The sequence below is a fragment of the Solanum verrucosum genome, unplaced genomic scaffold (genome assembly GCF_900185275.1).
Source record: "Solanum verrucosum unplaced genomic scaffold, falcon-dt-bn FXZP01000108.1, whole genome shotgun sequence".
Taxonomy (NCBI): Eukaryota; Viridiplantae; Streptophyta; class Magnoliopsida; order Solanales; family Solanaceae; genus Solanum; species Solanum verrucosum.
The window spans coordinates 3422506-3434731 of record NW_026020274.1 but is presented as its reverse complement, the minus strand read 5'-3'; the positions used below and the strand labels follow the sequence as shown (position 1 = coordinate 3434731).

The 12226-nt window shown below is 38.5% G+C and overlaps 1 pseudogene; it reads right to left on the bottom strand.

Annotated features, from left to right (window-relative positions):
• Positions 1-3073: 3073 nt before the first annotated feature.
• Positions 3074-11966, bottom strand: LOC125833869 (filament-like plant protein 6; annotated as a pseudogene).
• Positions 11967-12226: the final 260 nt, after the last annotated feature.

Below are 12226 nucleotides of genomic sequence, written 5' to 3'. Positions count from 1 at the left end.
CCCGAAGGCTCACTTGGAAACAATGTTCCTTTTTCTTGAAAACTAGCCCAAAGGCTCTTTTGGAATCATAGTTCCTTTCTTACTCAAATGTAAAAACATTTGGAAACTTCTTTGGGTATACATAGTTCCCTAATAACTTTTGAGAAATGAACTCAACTTTAAACTCTTAACTTAACTTGAAACTTGACTTAACTTGAAACTCTTGAGCCTTAAAAATGAAGTTAAAACATTCAACAAAGACTCTTGGAAAGCTTTAAAGACTTGCTTTGACTCCCTTCTTGAACTTCTAGACTCAACTCTTAACTTCCCTTGATTTGGAAACTTACTCTCCTTGAATTGGAATCATGGATTCAAGGTATTTGCTCACGTGTTATGGACGAGTTCTTGACGTTTAATCGTACCTTGGAGTGTTGGAAACAACTAGGGAACATAGGCACAACACCTAGGAACATGTATGAGAAAGTGGGGAAGGAATGGGAAAGCTTGGCACTCTTGGCGCTTTGAGAGGCGCGGAGCGCCAGACCTCAAACTTTAGAGAGGTCTGGTTGGGGCTCTGGTAGGGGCGGCGCCCCAGGGGCTGGACCTCAGAGTCTCTCTTGGGGCGCGCTGGCTGGCGCGACGCCCCAGCCCTTTTCCCCGAAAACTTGACTTTTTCTCTTCTTTTTCTCCAACTCTAAACCTTCCAATATTCATAGCTTCAACCCCCAAGCACTTAGGATCATCAAAACCCTTAACATACACTAGTTTCAATTCAAAAATACCACCGTAACATACACCAAAACCAACAAGAACTACAACACAACACAACTACAACTTCAATAATTCCAACCAACAACTTCAACAACACAACCAATCTTTACTCAATAATAAAAAAAAATGAGTTTGGTGTGTGGGGGAAAGGATCAACCCAACACTAAAGACTAACATACCTAAAAGGGATCACCCCTGACGATATCCACAACGATCTTTTGACGAAATCTTGCTTCTTCTTCTCTTTTCTCTCCTTTCTCTCAAGAACCCTAAACCTTACTCTTTTTAAAAAAGGAAAAACTGATCATAATTAAGTCTTACACCTTAATATATATCCAAAGACAAGGCTAGGGAAAAGACCAAAATACCCTTACAAATTTCCAGACAGATTTCCTGCCAACTGCCCAACTTTCAAAGGGCATAACTCGCTCATACGAACTCGGAAATGAGTAAACTTTATGGCTTTGGAAAGACCAATCCACGAACTTTGCAACCATAACTGGAACCACACCTAGATCATCCTGAGATAGGAGTTATAACTGATCAAAGTTGGCCAAAAATTCATTATTTTCCATACTTAGCCAAATTTTTCCAGATTTTTAAATTCTTTCCAAATATGAAAATTTCCAATTCTAAGCCTCTTCATCATTATTTCAAATTGTCGGATGTTACAGTAATGGGGATGAGGTGAAGGGTTTAATTGTCCACTTGTGTGCATTGATTGTGAACACCGTGATGAAACATGTGATGATTTATGATATCGAGGTCTTTGCCGACGAGTGTTATGATGCCGAGGTAATTTTCGGCAAATGTTTATAAATTCAATGGGAAATGGTTCCGGCTAGTGATTTGATATAAATTCGATGGGAAATGGTTCTGGCTATTAATTTGATATAAAGCCGATGGGAAATGGTTCCAACTAGTGATTTGATATAAAGCCGATGGAAAATGGTTCCGGCTAGTGATTTGATATAAAGCCAATGGGAAATGATTTCGTCTAGTGATATTGTGCCGATGGGAAATGGTTCCGACAAAAGATTGATTATTGTACTCGATGCATTTGATGCTTATGCATGACTTGCTTGTTACATGAGATTGATGTACTTTTTGCGTGTGAGTGAACTACTTGACTTTGAGATTGACATTGATTTGTTTGATTATTGATTGTGACTATTGAATTGTGGAAATTGGGCCTTGTGAGTGTGTATTGTAGAATTACTAGGTTGGGCTAAATTCTTTGCAGGTTGTAGTTTCAGGAGGTTCGGTTGCAATGTGAGGGGTATTCGTTTTCTTGCTAGTTGCTTTGTTTAGTAGGTTTCTTGTTGGGTACTGTGTTATTGGTACTCACCTCTTGTTTCTACATTTATGTAGGTTTTGAGCCCAGAACCGTGTGATATTCTTCTTTTTCTCCTGACATTCGAGGCTCGTTGAAGGACTTGAGAGGTAGTTGTTTGTCATTCTGGCGGTCCCTCTTTTCCTTTTATTTATGTTTTGTTCTACTTGAGAAACAAAGATTGAGACACATGTTAATTCTCTTTTGAATTCTGCATTTTCATTAGTGGCGTATACACGTGACAACCAGATTTTGAGGGTTTTAATAGAATGAATAAGTTTTCCGCCTTTGTCAAGTCTTGCTTTATATTTCCACAGTTTTTTCATTTTTGTTGGATTGATGCTGACTTGTCTTGGCGTACTGACAAGTGTCATCACGTTCATTTTTGGGGTGACAAACTCTCCTAATGAAACACCATATTGGTTTCTCACTTCGATAAATCAATCAGTAATGAAGAACTCATATAGAATCCCAGGCATAAAAAACTTACCTGCAATCATAAGAACTCTTACCGATGTAATTGACAACAACTTAGAGAGTACAGACTAGAAACTTAAAAGACAACTTTTTAAAATGAGGTTTGAAGTGATGGTTTCGATATAATTGGTAAATGGTCATCGTCATTTGAAAAGATAGACGATTGAACAACCTTTTCTTAGAAGAAGCTATAAAGGGTTTCATTTGCCCTACATTTTGAAAAAGTAAAAAGGGAAAAAGTAAAAAGGAGTGGATGAAGTAAAAAGAAACAAAGAAAAAAAAAGTACATAAGGAATGAGAAAGAAAAACTTGATTACGAAAATCGAAGGTTAAGCGGATCACTTTATTCCTATCTCATACCCTTTTTTTATATATTGCCAATTGTCAAAATACTAATGTACCCTCGTGTACTGTACCATAAGCTAATTTAGGGTAAAGAATCCTACTGTTGGGCAAAGACCCACTAGAAAGAACCTAAAGAAGTACACTAACAAGCATCTCAACCTTAATTGATCACTCTAGTTTTCCGATTTCATTCATTGTCATTTGCTGCCAATAAGTTTCACTCTTAAGAGAATCATCAAACCGTGGCTGCATGAATGGAGTAACACCAAAACCCTGGAAATTAAGTGATTGTATCCCCTTAATCACCCATGCCACATGCAACCATGGAAGTTGAGAATTTGTAGTCATATCCATTTGATAAACCTGAATGGATGAGAAGACAGTGAACAGTTAAAATTAGAACTGAATCATATTGATGAATACAGATATCCCCCGATAACAACAAAATGAAGATAGTCCAGGTGACCATTGCCGCTTCAACCTAAGGGAGAAAGGAGATGGATACATTAGAAAGGTTTTAAGAGGTTCAATTTCCCGCAGCAAAGCTCTAGGCTGCCTCTCCCCTGCAGTTGATTCATCTCATCCAACCTGCATGTTAAGAGGATCGACGATGAAGTTCTAAACCAAAATTGACATGAGAAATCCACGAGTACTAAAAGGATTTAAGTAGCCATAGTTTCAATGTACAATTTAATACTAAATGACCATCTTCTGTGAACTAACATTTACAGACTGCCAATGAGAATTTGAACAACAAACATGATCTAGATCACCGATGCCTGTAATTGTGCCCATATACCTGATACCAAAGATATTCATATGATTAAACTATTTGTATCAATTAGAGAGAAAAGGAGGATAATAAACATAGAATTTTAAGAAACTACATAAAAAGTACAATGAGTACTAAATGTTAATAATTCAAAATATATGACAATCATGGTCAAAGAAAAAACTGTGACTCTTTTTCATCCAAAGATTAGGGGGTTGGAGCAAAATTCACTGATACACAAAATCTTCAAGTATTTGAGATATCAGTAGCTACTTCCACACTAAAGTAAAATCCATTCGATAGGACGAAGAACAATGTGATAACTTACTCAGTACATGAGATGGATCAAGGACAAAATTCACCATACTCAACCTGTTGCTTATTAACTCAACATAAGTGGCCGAAAAATTATCTAATTTTTCATTGATTCCACTTCCATCAGGAGCTGTTCCCTGGATAGCCTTTGCTTCTTTGCCCAGAAAGAGTACAAAGTCATGAATTTGAGACATAGCATCTGCTAATGTTTTGCTAATACCATGGATAGACTCATTGCAGGACTTACTATCTTCTGAGATTGGAATTTCCTTCTCTAAGTTTGCCTCGCCATCATCAAGAGACGGCTGAGATTCAGTAGCAGTCTTCGAGGAAAGAGGTATCTCAACAATGCTCTTAGTTGATTGCGGTATGACGGCGTTGCGCATTTCCTGCACAATCTCTCTGAGATCCTCTTGAATTCTTTCAATGTCAGCTTCCTTTGACAAAGACTCCAAAACAGTTGAAATTCTTGATTGGATCTTCATGGATATGGATGTATCTGAAAGAGGTTGATAACTTTATGATGATACTTCCTCGTTGCGAGATGCTTGATCTCCTGATACACTTGTCTCATTATGTTCTTTCAGCTGAGAATCTGGGCTTTTGGTGACAAGCATGGAGGTGTCAACTTCTGTAGTTTCGGGTCTTGCATTATTTGGAATATCTGGACTTGAAACTGCTCCATTTGTGTCACTGGACTGATAAGATAATTTCATTCGTCCATGAGATCTAGGTGGCTTGCACTCTCAGATTTCTGTGGACTGTCAGAGTTCTTTTCCTTCTTGACATGGGAGAGATCAGACTTTAATGTTGTTGTCCAAGAGGTAGCACAACTAACATTATCATCATTTCCATCTTCAGACATGGAAGCCAATCTTGGAAGATGATTTGCTTCATGGCTAAAGGAACCCTCAGAAGGCTGTCGTCGAATGGTGGACTTTTGTGGGCTTTTATGTTCAAAATTTGCTTGCAGCTGTGCTTCCAAACTCTGCAGCTTGCTGGACGTCTTTGCACAAATATTCCTGGATGCTTGAAATTCACTGTTCCGGTGTGCCAAAGCTTCTTTCAAAATCTTTGTTTCCTCTTCCATTGCCAAAAGGCATTCCGTTAGTTGCTCATTCTCTTTATGGAACTTCTGCACACTATCAAATGAAAAATCTGGCAAACTGGAAAATTGTGGACTATAGAAGGCCTTCCTTGGTATTTCTTTACACGGCTGTCCCCGTAATCTCTACCCAAACTCTCAACCTCAAGCTTCATTTGGGCCAAGGTTGCAGGCCCAGGATACTTCTTCCGGACAAGACCACATAATCTCTGACACTCTGCTTCCAATTTTGCAATTTTCTTCACTCCCTCCAGGTGTTGTTTATTTGCAACTTCAGCAGACCGTACACTCATATTTTTCTCCTCATTACGAATTTCTAGTTCATTTGAGTTAATATGGAGTTCATATTTCAGAGAATTTATTTCCCTTTCACATGACTCAATATTGCTCTTCAACATCTCTATTTCTGCATCAGCTTGGGATTTTTTTTCACTGAGTTGTATCACCATTCTAGAACGTTCCTGCAAAGAGCTTGAGAGTGCAGAATTTTCTGCTGCAGACCTGAGTAACTGTTGGTCCAAGTTAGCTATCTTTGCTTCAAACTCATGCTTCATTTTGTCAAACTGTTTGGCTTTATTCTGAATCGCATCATGCAGCTTCTGTTCATGCTCTTCTTTCAAATTACGTATCTGCCGCATGCACTCACTCATTGCACCATCCTAATGCGTTGCCCTGCCTTCAGCAGTAAGCTTTAAAAGAGTAACGGATTCCAGGTGATTTTTCAGTGTTGCGGCTTCTGACTGAGCCTTCTCCCAACCTGTCCAGAGAGATGTCAATAAAATAACTCAATACTAAGTAACAGAAAACACTTGGTGCAATTAAAACACAAGTCAATAAGGAACATCACCTGAGACAACTTAAACTTTAGTGTGTTGTTTCACCAGGTTCTCCTTATTAGTCATTTCTAACTGCGCAGGAGAGAACTTTTCATTCAAATCCTTGACTTCATCCTCTAAGCCATTCACTTGTTCCTCGAGAGACTTAACTCGATCCTCCAGTCCAGTTAAATGTGAATTAGATTCAACAGAAATTTGCACATACTTCTGTTTCTTGATTAGCTGTTTACTCTGAAATACAACGGAAACCAAAATCACCAAGACAAGACAAATTGAATGAAGATTTCTCACAATGTATAATTGTCAAAACAATTCGAGATTCATTTACCAAACTGAAAACTATGCCTTCTTCTTTCAAGCACCAATAAGATTGTAATGTAGAGACTAGAGAAGCAAGCAAAATTTCAGAACTAAACTAGAACTTATAATTTATCAGGTTAATTTTAAGACCAACATTCATCAAATCTCAACCTAAAGTTATAAGCCTCAAAATTTAGATAAATGTAGTAGTTCTTTGCTAGCATTGACCAAATTAAGCAGCAATTTATTTAGACAAGTCCTTGTAGATTAAAGGTCAACATGGAAGCCTCGTTGTAGATGCAAAACGTATTGACAGATTGTTTGAAGGAAAAGGTATGAAGAATTACGGCTAGATAATCTAATAGTTGTGGAGGCCACAAAGAAAAAACGCAAATCCTAGGTCAAGGAGCAAGCAGAAGATAAAAAACAAATTAACTTGTACATAACATAATCCTTTCCAATTATATAGATTGCAACTAGTACACCTGATCAACACGAAGCCACACCCGCCCCTGGCCTCGAGGAGCCCTGCCCCGAGGCCACCCCCACCCCCTGCCTCGAGGCGCCCTTCTCTGAGGCCGCCCCCGGCCTCGAGGCGCCCTGCCCCGACCACCCCCAGCCTCGAGGGGCCCTAACTTGAGGCCACCCTCCACACCCTAGGCCTCGAGGCGCCCTGCCCGGAGGCCACACCCCCACCCCAGCCTCGAGGCCTCCTGCCCGGAGGCCACACCCCCACCCCAGCCTCGAGGCCTCCTGCCCCGAGGCCGCACCCCCACCCCCGACCTCGAGGCGTCCTGCCCTGAGGCCGCACCACCCCACCCCCTGCCTCGAGGCATCCTACCTCCCCGAGGCCATCCCACCACCCGCCGCCTCGAGGCGCCCTGCCCCGAGGAAACACCCCCACCCCAACCTCGAGGCGTCCTGCCCTGAGGCCGCACCACCCCACCCCCAGACTCAAGGCGTCCTGCCGCCCTGAGGCCACCCCCAGCCCCGGCGTCGAGGCGTCCTACCTTGAGGCCGACCCCTTACCCCACACCTTCCTCAAAGAGTCTTTCCCGAGACCCCCCCCCCCCACCCTCACCCATACCCCCCGGCCTCGAGGAACCCTGCCCCGAGACCACCACCCACCCTCACCCCCGGCCTCGAGGCACCCTACCTCGAGGCCCCCCCACCAACCACTGGCCTCGAGATCCCCCCCCCCCAACCTCACCCCCACCCCCTGCCTCGAGGAACCGTGCCCTGAGGCCCCGACTAAGGCTGGCAAACGGACAGGACCGGATCAACAGGACCGGTTTTATCGGAACCGGTCCTAGTTACCGAATTTTGTTACCGGAACCTGGTCTTACCGGAACCGATTTTATCGGAATTTTCCAAAGGTTCCATCCGGTCCCTTAGTTACCGGATTGGAACCGGTTTGGACCGGACTGGAACCGGTTCTTACCGGATCATTTTGTACCGGTAATTTTTTTTTTTTTTTATTAACTTTAATTATTATATAATATTATATTATTAATTAATAAAATTATATTATTAAAAAACTTCAATTTAAAACTTTAAACTTTAAAGTTTCAATTGAATTTAAGTTTAAACTTTAAACTTTAAAGTTTAAAATTGACTTTAAATTTTAAAGTTTATAACTTTATATTGAATTTAAAGTTTAAAATTGACTTTAAAGTTTAAAGTTTAAAGTTTATATTGAATTTAAAGTTTAAATCTTAAAATTCAATTTTATATTAAAGTTTAAACTTTAAACTAATATTAAAATAGTTGAAAATTAAATTTCTAAAATGACTTGGATTAAATATAAGAGACTATTTTAAAAGAAAATCAAGGCGAATAGCCGTATATTTATTCAAATAAATAAATTGTACAATACAAATATTAGAAAGACAAAGAGTACATAATCTAGGTATTGAATATTAATTATTGTACTAACAATTGAAACTCTTTTTAAAATCTTTTCGTAACTTTTGTATCATTTCAAAAGAAACATTTTTTGGAACTTGTATTTGTCGTTCTTCTTTCATTGCTTCCATACCATCATCACTATTATCACCAAATATTTCATCTATTTCGTCTTCTATTTGGCTATTTAATTGTGGTAGTCCAGTATTTCTTCTTTCGGCATTGACCCAATCTCGAAACAACACCGATCTTTCCAAACTATCCTTTGCTAATGAATATCGATGATCTCCAATCATAAATCTCGCCGCACTAAAGGCTTGCTCCGAAGCGACCGATGATGCTTGAATTGCTAGCACATCTCGAACAATCCTAGCAAGGGTCGGAAATTGATTTTCACGATTCTTCCACCATACTAATATTGGAGCTTGAAGTTGTCCTTCTTCATGCCTAATCTTTTCCCGTGCCTGATTGAAATATAAATCAAAATCATTATTAGTAGATGATTCAAGTTCAAGATAATCATCCATCCAATCATCCGTATCATCGCTTCTAGGTTTACAAGATGGAGGTTCAACTATTGGAATATTTTTTTCCATAGATTTATATGTATTATATAACTCTCTAGCTTTTATAAATATGCTACTTTTACAATCTTCAACACTAGGAGTTTCATCATCTCTAATTTCTAAATTTGCATAAATCTTTTCAACCATTCTTTCAACACCTTTTAATTTGTAATTTGGGTTGAAAGTAGTAGCAGTCAAATAGATTTGAGGAATAGGGAAAAAATATTTTTTGAATTTTTCAATCATAAAAGCAAGGGAATTTTCAAATCGATCTTTTCCTTTATATTTTGCAAATTCAGATGAAATAGCACAAATATTTACTAAAACAGAAGAAATAGTTGGATAATATTGACCAGAAGCAGCATTTGTTGCTTTATAAAAAACACTTAAAAATTCAATAAGTTCTTTTGTATTTTCCCAATCTTCATAGCCAATTCTCAAATTCGGGTCCGCATTATGAGCATTAAAAACTAATTGTACCGGCTCTTGATAAATATAAGCAACTTGAAGCATTTCAAATAAAGAATTCCATCTAGTGCATACTTCTTTTGGAACTTTTCTATATTCAAGTCCACATTCTTTACAACGATTTTTAAATTCTGTAATTCTAGCTTTTATTTTAGCTTTAAAAATCCAATTACAAGCAAGTCTAATTTTTTCACAAGAAATTCCAAATTGAGAAATACCATCTTTTACTATCAAATTATACACATGTGCGGCACACTTAATATGAAAAGAATCATTATCAATTGGACAAAGTCTACATTTTAAATAATCAATTGCTTTCAAATTATTAGAAGCATTATCTAAAGTGACACTCATTATTTTATCACATATTCCATAAAATTGTAAAACAAGGCCTATTTTTGTTGCTATATAAGCACCAGTTTTAGTTTCTTCAACATATTTATATCCTAATATTCGTTTTTGCATGTTCCATTCATGGTCAATCCAATGGACATTAATTGTAAAATAATCATTACCATTAGGACTACGTCCCATATCAGAAGTAATAGATAATCTACCAACATAATAAACAAATAAACTACGAAGAAAATGACAATATTCTTTTTGATATTTAAAAAGATCACTTTTAATTGTACTTCTTGGAATACCTTCATAATCTGGGTTATACAATTCCCGAATATACTGAATAAAACCAGGATATGAAGGAAATGAAAAAGGCAAACCACAAACAGCAACCATTTTAGCTAATTCTCTACGATCTTTTTCTTTACTATATGTGCGGTGTGTGCTTCGGCTAGCCGGGTTAGTCATATTTAATACACTTTGAACCATATTAGAACCTCCAGCTCCCATAGAATTTTCAGGTTGAGGTATTCCATTTCTATTAGCCCTTTCTATATCATCTAGGCGAGTAAATTCTTTATTACATTTTCTCAAATGTATTCTTAGTCGTCCCGTTCCCCCTTGTGTACCCGTAGTTACATGTTTCATGATCAATTTATATTTCGTGCAAGTAACAGTAGTTTTTTCCTCATTTTGTACCAAAAATTTCCATACTAAAGATCTTTTAACACGTACAACGGTCTTTGAAAAAGTAGGTAAAGAGGGGACTTCATCTTGTTCCGGTAATTCGGTAGCCGGACTAGTAGGGGTAGGGGTCTCATCATCTTCCTCATTTATTTCTACTTCCTCATCTAATTCTTCCTCAAAATTAGTAAAACATCTATTTAAAGTTTCATGATCTACTTCATTTTCGGAATTAAATTCAATAGGTCGTGAGTCTCGTGTAAAAGAAGTTTCATCAACATGAGTATAATCATTAGTATTAATTCTAAATCTAGGAGGTGGCAAATTTTTAGAATTAGAACTACTTCCTCCTTCCCTATTATTTTTTCTTTCCGACATTGATCTTTTACCACTATATTTTTCAAAATTCATGTTCAAGTTTAAAATAATTAATATTATGAAAAACAAGCAAAGATAATATAACAAAAAAATAAAATAACTTAATTAATAAACAAATAAAAAATTAAAGTTGGAACGAATGTACCGAACGTCTACGTAAAAGTAGACGTATAACCAAAGCCGAAATTGAGAGATGCCAATTGAAGCTTCCAATTTACTTCAAATAAATCTCCGAAATTCGAACTCCAAGTCAATATCACAAAATAATAATTATGAATTTATGAGAGATTGAAAATTAAGAGATTTTATAAGATATTAATGAAATAGTTTGTGAATTTGTGATTTAAATGAAAAAATATGATATATTTATAGTGTTAAGGGGTAGAGAGGGGTGGGGGGGCTGTTTGGAGCCGTTTTGGGCCCCAACCCAACGGCTAAAAGGGCCCAACGGCTCCTTAACGTTAACATTTTTTTAAAAATAAAAAAAATTCAAATTGACCGTTGAACCGGATCGGAACCTGTTCTTACTGGACCGGATCAACCGGATAAAAATCCGGGTTCCATTTCAGTACTGGTTCCGGTACCTATAAGACCGGTTCCTTACCGGTTCAACCGGTACCGGTCTTACCGAACCGGGAATCGGACCGGAACCGGACCGGACCCGACAAAAACCGGTCTGTTTGCCAGCCTTAGCCCCGACCCACCCCCGACCTCGAGGTGCCTGCCTCGAGCCCCCTATCCCCGGCCTCGAGCCACCCTGCCACGAGGCCCCGATCCACCACCAGCCTCAAGGAACCCTGCCCCGAGTCCCCGACCCACCCCCACCCCCAGCCTCGAGGCACCCTCCCCCGAGGCTGCCCCTACCCCACCCCCCCCAAAGAAAGATATTAGAAGTTTACCTCAACAAGCCAGTCAAATCATATAGAGCGCATACCCGATGGATGGAATCTGTGGAAGGCATTTTCTTTTCCTAGTACAATGATCAAAGATAACATTATGACATGTTTGGTAACAAAATCTTAGCAACACTGCAATTCATGTTTGATAACAGCAGCATCCAATTCAAAGAGCTGAAAAAAAGATAGAGGGTAAACAGTTTTATACCTCAGAGGCTCGCAAGTGTTTGTATCAATGTTGACAATCTTATCTCCTGATTCCAAGTCCACAAGTACATCACATATCTGCTGCAGAAATTAAATAGATGTTATAGTTAAAATGAATTTCTAGAACAAGGACTACTCTCTGCTGAAAAGATCAAAGAATTCTCACTGTGTCAGAAGTTGACACAGATGGCAGTGAACTTAGGCACAACTGCATCACTTATTTGAACAGAAATAGGTTTGCTGCTTGGTCTGTCAGAGGAGGATGCTGGCAGAACAGCAAACTGCATTACTGGTGCAAGTAATGCATTAACAAATGTTCTTAATCCAAAGCCAAAAATGATTCCAAAGTTTGTCACAACTTCAGATACAAGAAACAATCTTTTTCAATCTACTCATTGCAAACAAGCTTATTAAATAAAAGAATCATCAAACTGTGAAAACTCAAAATATCAAAAGTTTCTTATAAATTTTGTCCCTAACAAATTAAGAACAGTAATAAAATCATTTAAGGAGACAAAAAGCAGGAATTGGTTCACTGATCCACAGT